This window comes from Pinus tabuliformis, chromosome 3_1 (assembly GCF_031772625.1).
Source record: "Pinus tabuliformis cultivar Carrire ecotype Pingquan chromosome 3_1, CPIR1, whole genome shotgun sequence".
In the NCBI taxonomy this organism is placed as follows: Eukaryota; Viridiplantae; Streptophyta; class Pinopsida; order Pinales; family Pinaceae; genus Pinus; species Pinus tabuliformis.
In genome coordinates this window covers 901314243-901325725 of record NC_142301.1, presented here as the reverse complement: position 1 = coordinate 901325725, position 11483 = coordinate 901314243, and positions in this window count along the sequence as shown.

The window sequence follows — 11483 nt, the reverse complement described above, 5'->3', positions numbered from 1 at the left end:
CTCTCAAATGCACGTACAAACTTGCTCTCAGACTCCACAGAGCGTTGTTGCTCTGATACCAAAATGAAAGTCCGAGCACAAGGAGAATGCGTAGCTAAATGCTAACCAAGGAAAAACTACAAGGAACAATTAATAACTACCACTGTGCGTACATCCTTCTTCTGCCCCGATTCATATTTATAAAAAAAATCTAGTTGGTTAGTTGGATTTAAAAGATATTTTTGCCCTTTCAGATTTCAGCGAGTTTTGGCAATGTTAGTCCCTTCTGATTTCGAACAGTCAAGGCAGTGCTGCGATGGAAGCAGTGGAACCAGTGCTAAGGCGTTGAAATAGTTAACATGTTTAACCGTTGATATTGAGCTTGGGTGCAAAATTTCCACTCATTACACTCTACATCCAGGATTGTGAACTGGAGTGGAGTGATAGTGCATTGAATCTAAACTATGAATTGGGTGGATTGAATATGGACAATAACAAAGAAAAAATCAATGTAAACCATGTGTGTGTACCAAATGTCTATCCATGAGCCTCAGCCCGTGATCGAGAGTTTATGGGAGAATCATCCCCGTCACACAGATCCAAACCCAGTGTTCTGATGAAATTTATGAAATGGGATAATGGAAGTTATCATCGACAATGTTTACCTACCATGGCAATTTTATTTAAATGGAGCTTATACCTATTCAATCGAAACTGGGCGATCGTTCACGTTATGCTACGATTTCGAATCAAAAGTAAACAGTCTCGACGAATAAGAAATGGTATCCAGATCTAACAATCTACCGTTACCGTTATCAAAATTTAAAACCACATTGCAAATAAGTTTATTAAGTAACACATACAAATGAAAATCTATCTATTTTCTGTATGAATGTAGATCACGCTCTCCATATATGGAACAGTATTCTGATGGACTCTGGCTCCATCGAATCCCATGTATCAAAATCTTTATATTTTCTTAATATAATCCATTATGCTTTTCTCTCTGAAAAAAAAAGGTAACACATACAATGATAATACAAACAGAAGATTAATACAATAACATTTACTGTCTGTTATCTAGATATGGACACTGATCTTATTGAGTTGGGATATTTCGTTATTGAGCGGTGCGCTCTTTCATTACCAAAACTGCAACATTAATTTTTAAATGCAACGCTTCGATTTCCTTCTCAGATCCGGAACTGTGAAATGCAACACTTCGGTTTTGGCTTTCAGATTTGAAATGCAACAATTTTACTTGGTTCTCAGAACTGCAATCTTAAACCGGTGATCTCAAATACGGCTCCCACGACTATTTGACAGACGGATTTTATCATTCGCTTGCAAGACGGAACCTCTGTTCATTTCCAACATAGCTCCAAAAAGAAGTCGATCAAATAATCCAAGCCTTTGATAGCAAAAGCAAGGGACTGATCTCCCTCAGCTATTCGGAGAAGATCTAGGCGACCAGTCTTTAGATGAAAGATGCACCGTAACAGGCTCGATTCTTGCCTATTCAAACGTTCGATCATCAATATAGGAATGGGAAAGAATAAACTTCTACAATTGAAAAAACAACTAAAGCATACACAGATGAGATATGTAATTTAATGATAATTTTCTGGTATAATATCTTTAAACGCACCTAAATGAATTAAATGAATGAATGAGTAGGGCATTTTTCACATGGAGCGTACGGAGAGAAATTTTCTTGGCACTTCATTAAGATATACATCCGTGCTAATATTCATGGAAATTTTATAAATGAAACATTCAAAGAAAAGCGTTACGACACATTATGATATGGACGTCTGTAGCAAAGCAGAGGATACTTAATATGATTAAGTGCCAAATACATCCACAAAATGTAGGTCTAATCAATTATAAGCCATATAGTCTTAGACCCCTGCGATAGAAATAACAGATATCTAACGCTACAAGTTGTGGAAATAGATATTACATCAAGAGAGAATACGCATTCTGTTGATGTCTACTTTCTACTTTTCTCTCAACCAGTTATAATACTCTGCATCTTATTCACATTCTTCACCATGCCATGAAATCGACGCAAACTAACTCGTTATATGTTCAAACGTATTTGTAGAAGTACTAGCCATTGAAGTCGAAAACTTCGCGCTAATTTGGCTCTCAAAACTTGCGGCTAGTATTGCGATTTTTTCCCATGTATTGGAGCGGGCATAGCAGAAAATTTCCTGGTCGGGCATTGGCCAGGGTCTGCGCAGGAAACGGAGATGACACGGGACACTCACCCGAGGTTCTAGTAAAGATGCTAGACCCTCGGAGTAATTGCCAAGTTTCCAGTTGCCATCCGTTCATTATATAAGTAAACTAGAGGCGTTCTCCGTCATAACGAAGGATGTCAGAAATTTAATCTGCCCAAGAATATGTCGACACTTATTCAATTAATCATAACCCTCATGTCATTTTAGTATTGACGAAGCTACCAGAACATGATTATTGGGATTAAATTAGCGTAGTTATGGTTATGGTGGGTAAACGTATATAAACATCTATTCCTAAGAAATATATAAATATTTTATTTATATATAAAAAAATTTAAATTATAAATCTATATAAGATTATTTTGAAAAAGAATTTGAAGTGATTTTTTCTAAAATATTTCTATAATACTCAGAATATGAATCACAGAAGCTTAAATTCAAATATTATGATTAATAATAATAATAATATATAAATTAAATATTTACACATTTAAAAAATATATATAATACCATTTTTAATTATAGAAATTTATTTCTATTTTATTATGGATATTTTTAATGTATAAAAAATTTTTGTTATAATTTTATGGATCAATAATATAAATTATGAATAGCACATTCCCAAAAAAACAATAAATTATTTTATATGATATTTATCTATATGATATTTTTTTAGTTAATAAATTTAAATAAAAAATAAATATTTTAAAAATAAAATCCAATCTTTAATTTTTATGCTTGAAATATAAATTTTAAAAATTATATATATATATATATATCAGTTTGCATTATCACATCGAATATCATTATATTTTAAAAATCAAATTTATATATATATATATAAGTAAGTTTGCATTATCACATCGAATATCATTATTGTACTTCTACTATCAGTGCAGTTACCATCATTTTTGTACCTCTACTATCATGGGGGGACAATAAATGCCGTCTTTCTAACTCAAAGGTACCTATAAAGAAGATTAATGTACTAAGTACCTTTCAAGTTCGTACTTAAGTCATTCATGAATACCTCTCAATCAACAGATTTTTTCAATGATATTTATATTCCTTTGAACTAAAGGGTTTCCAAGTTGGTACCTTAGGATCATGAATATGTCTCAACAAATAGTGTTTTTCTTATTAAATATATTCATATTTATTAGAATTTGAGTATTATAGATTAATATATTACGTTTTACTGGGAAGGGTTTTAGAGAGATAATGTTTTAGATACTATTCTTTATAATAACCAGTTTTGTATGAGAGTTTTATTTTTATCTTTACATGAGACTAAGTTTAATTTATTTAATTTTAAAGGTTATGAATCGATTTAAGTTATTAACTAACGCTCACATTTCAACAAGGAGTATAGGGTAGTTTTTTTCAGGAAGAAAAAAGCGGGATTGTATTATATTGATCCAGTATAATACAGTAACAAAATAGTAACATATCATGGATTGATGTATGTCATGTACCGGGAGAGATGTTGAGTGCCAGAAAACAAAACTCAGATAAGAAATGGAGTGACATTGGCAGAGATATCTTCAGCATCCCGCAAGGATCGTGCAACAGCGATGGAGTCAATCATATGAGACCATATTCAAGAGAAAAAACAAAAAAGGATACAGACCATAAGCATGAACATTGAAACCATAGGAAAAGTTCAGAAGCTCGGGATACAGAAATCCTGTATGAAGTAAGACTCCCCATATGCCAATACCTCCAGAGACCAGATACCTGTACCAAGTAGAAGACCATGCTTAGACAGACAGTCAACAACCTGATTCCGAGACCTGTAGATGTGCTGAATAGAGCTGCCCACCATAAGGCTCCAAAAGAACATGACTCTCTCCAACCAGCCAGCAAGGTGAGGGCATCTGATGAAGCATTTACCGTTTACATGATCTACCAATAACTTGGAATCCCCAAAAATGGATATGGATTGTATGTCGAAATAAATGTAGAAAGCGAGCAGGCCTGCCAGGGCCATCATCTCCGCCAAGATATTTGTTCCATTACCAGCATTCCACGCCAGCCTGTAGTGGATATGCTCGCTGATAATTATATAAACTCCACAGCCACAAGAATTGCGTTGGGCTGCTCCATCAAAAAAGGCCATTGGGGGACTAAAGAGAGGATCAGACACTCCAATCTTGTTGGACTTTTTCTTTTTGGGACTCTCATTGGGGACAGAGCCAAGGTGGTAAGAAATGTTTTGAATAATGTCCACAAGAGGCACTCTTGCATCGTTCAATATTTTGTTGTTCCGCCAGCTCCAGATACACCATAAAACAGTCAAAACAATCGGCCTCCATGTTTCACGCTGTTTGCCCCACCAGATGAAAGCAGCTTGAGTAGAAATATGTGAAGCAAGGGGAAAACCATATAGAAAGACCAGTTCCTGCCAGATTCGCTGAATGGAGATGCACTGAAAGAACATATAAAAGTTTGTTTCCTCTGCCGATTCACACATTTGGCATCTGCTCGGGCCATGCCAATTCCTTTTTCGCAGGTTCTCCCAGGACAGGTTTTTGTTGTAAAAAACTAGCCATGAGAAATAAATGAGCTTGGGAGCGCACCTAGTTTTCCAGAAAACAATAGGAAACAGTGGATGAGAGAGCGTATGTTTGGAAGCCATCATTTCAGAGTAAATATTCTTGACAGTCACTTGTTTGTTGGAACCTGTTAAATGCCAAACAAGAAAATTCTGTGAATTAGATCGGAGAAAATGACAGTTCCTCAGCGCGTTCCTGAAAGGATTCCATATATGTAGCAACGAGACCGGCAGGCCAATGTCATCCGCCGATTTCCAAATGGGAATGGGACCCTGCCAGGCGGTAATCAATTTGTCCCAAGTGAAATATCCTTTGCCGTGTAAAAAGGAAAGGATCCTATCAGGTATTGAAATGTCTGCGCGTCCACTCATGATGGGGTCGACTCCTATGAAAATTTGTTTACCTGATTGGAGGCTCCATTTTATATTGCACAAGAAAAATGGTTCAATTTTGCGGAAGCTATGCCAGATAGCAGATCCGCTTTTTACACCAATCCTTTTCAAGCGGAACCAGTGCTCCATATGTTTACCCTTCATATATTTGGTTTTAATGGTGTTACTCCAAGGGCCGTTTCCATAGATGGCTCTCCACAAGGATTTGCACAAGAGAGCATTTCCAAAAGTTCTTAAATCAAGTAAGCCCCATCCCCCTGTTGACTCCGTCTTAAGTTAAATATAGTATAATGAGAGTACAACAAACACGTATAATTTTATATTAATAAAAAATACAATTAAAATAACAAGATAGTTTATCATTGCATTATTTGTAGCTAAGCAGAGATAATAAGAACTTTATTGGTGGATGGTTTTTTTTTTAAACTTTAATATCAAATTTAATATCATATTTGTTCATTTTATTATTGGTGGATGGTTTTTTTTTTAAACTTTAATATCAAATTTAATATCATATTTGTTCATTTTATTATTGGTGGATGGTTTTTTTTTTAAACTTTAATATCAAATTTAATATCATATTTGTTCATTTTATTTTGCGATGAAAGTTTCTTAGTATATTATTGTAGGAGAGAATTGAAGGACATTGTCATCCATTTATCATAACATATCTATTTTTCAATACACATAAATCATTGAAATTATTTTATCTTTCACTTCCTAGTGTTTTTGTGAAAGTTGATTACTAAATTATTACAAAAGAGAATTGAAATATGTTATATAATTTATTAGTAAAGTTATTAAAATTAAATTTCTTATTATTTTCAATAATTATAATGAAAATGTTGAATAATTTATAAAAAAGATTTATTGGTATAATATATCAATTTATTAGAACATTTACATTTTCCAACATGTATAAATTTTTTTATCAGATTTATTAACAACTATTAAATTATTTTTGCTATCATTTATTTTCAATAATTATAATTAAAATAAAAATATAGTATTATATATAAAATAGTTTGATAAAGCTAAGATTATAATTTTAATACATTGTATTTATTTATATATCTTAAAAATCTTATTAGAGATTTAAAATCATATATAATTTATTGGAACAACAAAGAAATTGTAAGAAGGATTATTTTCTATTAATCTATATATATACCATACCAATTTAAATATTTTAAACCTAAATTAATATTAGAATTTTATATTAAGTTTAAGTTTAAGATTCACAATATAATAAACTTTAATATAATGATTTTGCATTCTTATATAAAATATATATATATATATATTATATAATTTGCAATATTTTTTATGAAAATAATGTATAAAAAATTTATTAAACAAATTAAAAGTACTCTATAGTACATATAGAGTGAAATAATGTAAATAATAAATTTGAATTTCTATATAAAAATATTAAACATAAGTATAATTATTAATAATTACTATTTGATATTTTATTGACAATTAATATTTTATTGAAAATATTGATAAAAACAAAGATTATATGATTAATTATGAATGTGATTTGGCCAATAAGAATCATAGTAATTATAAGAATTGTAATGCTAATAATAATAACTATAATCTTCTCTCTCCCTCTCGAAATAATAAGGTTATCAATCTTTCTAGTTTCTCCTTTCCCCCTTTCATTTCTAATTTTCTGGGTAAGGGTTTAAATTTTCCCCTCACCCCTAAAAAATCCTGGTAGAAGACATTATTTGTGATGTAGAATTTGGGATTAGGGGCTTACTTGTCCTTAGGAAGGCAAAAACCCCCACCAGCAACATCAGCAATGATGAATTTGATGCCCTCAGATCCTTAAGCTAGAATAAAGATGTCGTGGTTCTAAAAGCCGACAAAGGAGGGGTTGTTGTCATCCTCAACAAAGAGGATTATCACTAGAAGATGTTAGATCATTTGTATCATAGTGGAAGCTATAAAAAGCTTTTCAAGGATCCCTTGAAAAAGGTCTCTAGGACTGTGGCTCTTGCCATCAAGTCCAGTAGATCTGTGGGTTCCTTTTGCCATAAACTCATTAAGAGTAGCCCCATTACTCCTAGGATCTATGGGCTTCCGAAGATTCACAAGGAGGGGGCTCCCCTAAGGCCCATTATCACCACCATTGGTGGTCCTACCTACCTTCTTGCTAAATACCTTGCCTTGAAGATTAAACCCTTGGTTGGCCTTATAGAGTCTTTCGTCAAAGGCTTTGCGTCCTTTGTTGAAGAACTTAAGGGCATAAAGCTTGACCCTGGGGACCATCTACCTTTTATCCAAGGGGCCACTGATAAGATTACAAGGATTCTTAGGAAGCATAATTTTCCCTCAACCTTTAGACGCCTTAACACCATTCGTAATTCCCTCCAATCGGTAAAGGATCTGGTCGAACCTAAGGACATGAAAGGTGTCTATATTATTCCATGTTCCTGTGGGACCCCCTACATTGGCGAGACTAGTCGCTTTATTAATCAGAGGATTAAGGAGCACTCAACAGACCTAAAACATGGGAGGAACCAGTCTTCTAGACTTGCGGAGCATGCGGAGAAGACTAAACATCACGTTTGTATTGAGGAGAACCGTGTTATTGCTAAGGTTGTGCAGTTTCATCACCGAAAATTTAGGGAAGCCATTGATATTGAAACAAGGCTGAGCAACCTCAATAGAGACGACGGCTAGAAAATCAACAGTTGTTGGATCCCTGCCCTCTCTTCCTAATCGTTTCTTCCCCCTCGTCTTCTGGATCGTTGTTGTTTCATTTTTATCATCTCTTTGATTCTTATGGTCCCCTGCTTTCACCCCTTCTCAATTAATGATTTGAACAAATTGTCTATTTATGAAATAAAAATTCATATTCTTCTCCTTCAATTTATTAGATGCTCCATTGTATAACTAACTTAATGGGTTAAAAAAATTATCTATTATAGATGGTTATTGATCTAAATTTAGATTTAGGTAGAAAGTTCAAGTTTACATTAGATAACTTAATGTTGTAAGTTTATATTTAATTAATAATTAATAAGTTACCCAAACCTTTAATAATAATAATAATAAGAATAATACTATTATTAAATATTATAATAATAATAATAATAATATAATTTCTGAAATGATAATTAATTTTATAATATCATTATTATAGTTATATATTTAAGAATATTAGGAGTAATAATAAATCCATACTATTATAAATATTAATAATCCCTATATCTATTAATAAATTACTATTAGCATATTAACATAAATATGTTAACATTTTACTTGATTATTATTATTAATATTCCCTAGATTTATTATTTTTTAACACAAATTTAGTTAAATAATAAACATGACTAACATAAAAGTATTAACATAAATATTCATATATAGCATTTCATAAGATTATTATTTTAGACATTAATGGCATTCAGAACATTATAAAAATATTATGTTAATAATATTGATATTAAACACTATTAAGACATTGAACAATTATTTATCCAATAATATTATTATAATTAAATAATTTTATCTAATATAATATTAGTCCTTGTCCCTGTCGCTTGGTCCAGTCCGGTTGGCTAGTCAAATTTAGTCGTTGGTCCAGTCTAGTTACCCAATCTGATATAGCCATTTTCGAGTCAAACCTAGCCATTTGAAGATTTTCTCTCTCTATTTAACATGCAGCCATAATATGATCCTTCAACTTGTCCTGGCGATGAACCACACTTGTTGGTTCGAAATGCATCGACAAATGTATCATTATGTGATTTGCGCCGAAAATTCTTCTCATAAAACTTGATATGGATCACAGAAGCCTCAATTCAATTCAACAATTATTATTCTAAAATATAGTGTTATACATTCATTTAAAATATGCTCATTTTAATTGTATATTGTGTGTGTGGAGAGAAATTTAATAAATAAATTAAAAATACAAATACTATAAGTGGAAATTGAAATAATGTAGATAAGATAGTATAGAAAATTATGATTTAAATTTTCGATATTGTAATGTTTTATAGATATTTTTATAATTAATGTTCACTAAGTTCAATATAGTCTCTTGGACTTTAAGAAGGTAAGCAATCAATTGATATTCATTAACATTTAATTTCTATGCTAAAAAAAAACCTCAGAAGCATTTCTAGATCACCATAGTTATCCGAACTTAACAGGTCAAGAAGGTTGTTAGTGATAAATATTTTGAAATTTAGAACGAATGTAAATTAAATGTTGGACAATCTAAGTGAAAGTGTTTTTCGTCTTCAACTCTCTTAAACTCGCATAGGTAATAAGTCATTCCATCCCAAGGTATTTTGGGCATTGAACAACGCCCATATTCACGTTTACGCTCATGAGACTTAGTTTGTATCTTTGTAATGTTCATTTCATTTTTATCACTAGTCAACACAAATAGATAATTCAAATTTTCAATATTAGAATTCATAAGCTCCTTAATATCTATATATATATATATATATATATATATATATATATATATATATAGATAGATAGATAGATAGATAGATAGATAGATAGATATAGATATATATATAATTTTTATTAATATAATGAAATTAATTCAATTTATTTTCTTAAATTTCATTATTTGTAATATTTTAATTGAAAATATAAGTATTGTTAATTAAAATTAATAATAATAATGAAACACTTAGGATCATTGTGGAGGAATGCCACAATGATAAATCCAATCTCTTTTGTTGCTTTGTGGACTTTAGAAGGGCTTTCGATACGGTTCCTAGAAACAACCTATGGAATAGATTAGAAGAGTTAAAGGTTCCTTTCAAGTTGAGAGCTGCTGCTATAAGGTTATATGAGAATGTAATTACCAAGTTAAAGAACAATGAGGGGTGGTCGAAAGACATTAAGTGTAATATCAGAGTTAAACAACATTTCTCCCTCTCCCTTACCCTATTTGGCATTTACATCGACAAGCTAGAAGGTTGTTTAGAAGAAGCAGGCTATGCTGGCACAATCTTAGCCAGGATAGTTATCATCGTTCTTCTCTGTGCTGATGATATTGTTCTTCTCGTAAGGTGCCCATCTGATCTTGACAAGCAACTTAAGCTTCTTAAGGATTTTTCCTCTACCATGGGTATGATTATTAACACTCACAAAACAAAAGTTATGATTATCAAATCCAAGAAGGACACTTACGCTAATTTTATGTATGACAATAGTAACTTGGAGGAAGTGTCTTCTTACAAGTACCTAGGAATTGATATTCATCACAAGCTCAACTGGAACTATAGCATTGAGAAAACGATTAATGGGGAGTGGAAAGCTTATTTTGGTCTTGAAAATAACTGTAAAATGACAAACCTCGTAATGTGGGATAGAAAGAAGTTCCTATTTAAAACTTTAGTCACTCTTGTTATCTTATATGGATGTGAAATTTGGGGTTGCAACATCTCTAGAGAATCCCGGAGAAAGATTGAGCAAATACAGAAGCATTTTATAACATATAAACTCAAAATTAAAAGCAATACACCCTATCCTATTCTCCTTATAGAAGTGGGTCTTTCCCTTATCGAGAGCCTAACTATGACTAGGCATGTGTTATACAAACATAAGCTCAATAACATAGGAGATCATAGACTTCCTGAGCTAGCTTTAAATTCCAACCAAAACCACCCAAGGCTCAAACGAGGTTGGTATAAAGACACCAGGGCTTGGTTAAACCATTGGGAGATCGACAAGAATGTTGCATTGCAATACATTAATAACATTAAAAATATTGTTACTTCTAAGTTCAAAGAAAAAATGTGGTGTGAGAAATATTTAGCAGCTAAAAGAAAATTAAGATATTATAAGGAGGTCATCAACCCCACCCTAGAAGATCAAAGGTATCTCTCTATTTTAACTAGCTCAAAGATGAAAATTAATATAGCGAAGATTAGAACAAACTCTCATGAGCTCCATAGTGAAACAGGTCGTTCGGTAGTTCCTAAACACCATGGATGGAAAGGATCTTCCATCTTTGTGAGAATATGAACATCGAGGATGAAAATCACTTGCTCTTAGAGTGACCCATGTACAACCACATTAGATCTTAGTTTCATAATCTTTGTTGCAACACTGACCTTCCTAGCCTTTTATGATGTCAAAATTATAGCTCGGGAGGCTTCTCTCCAAGCTTTTTGAGCATAGCAATAAAATCTTAAATCAAACTAAATAATTCATTTCTTTAGGTCTGATAGACCAAAATTTGGTCTGAGTGGACATTAACCACCACCACCATCACATATATATATATATATATATATATATAAATTACTAATTTGTAAATTACA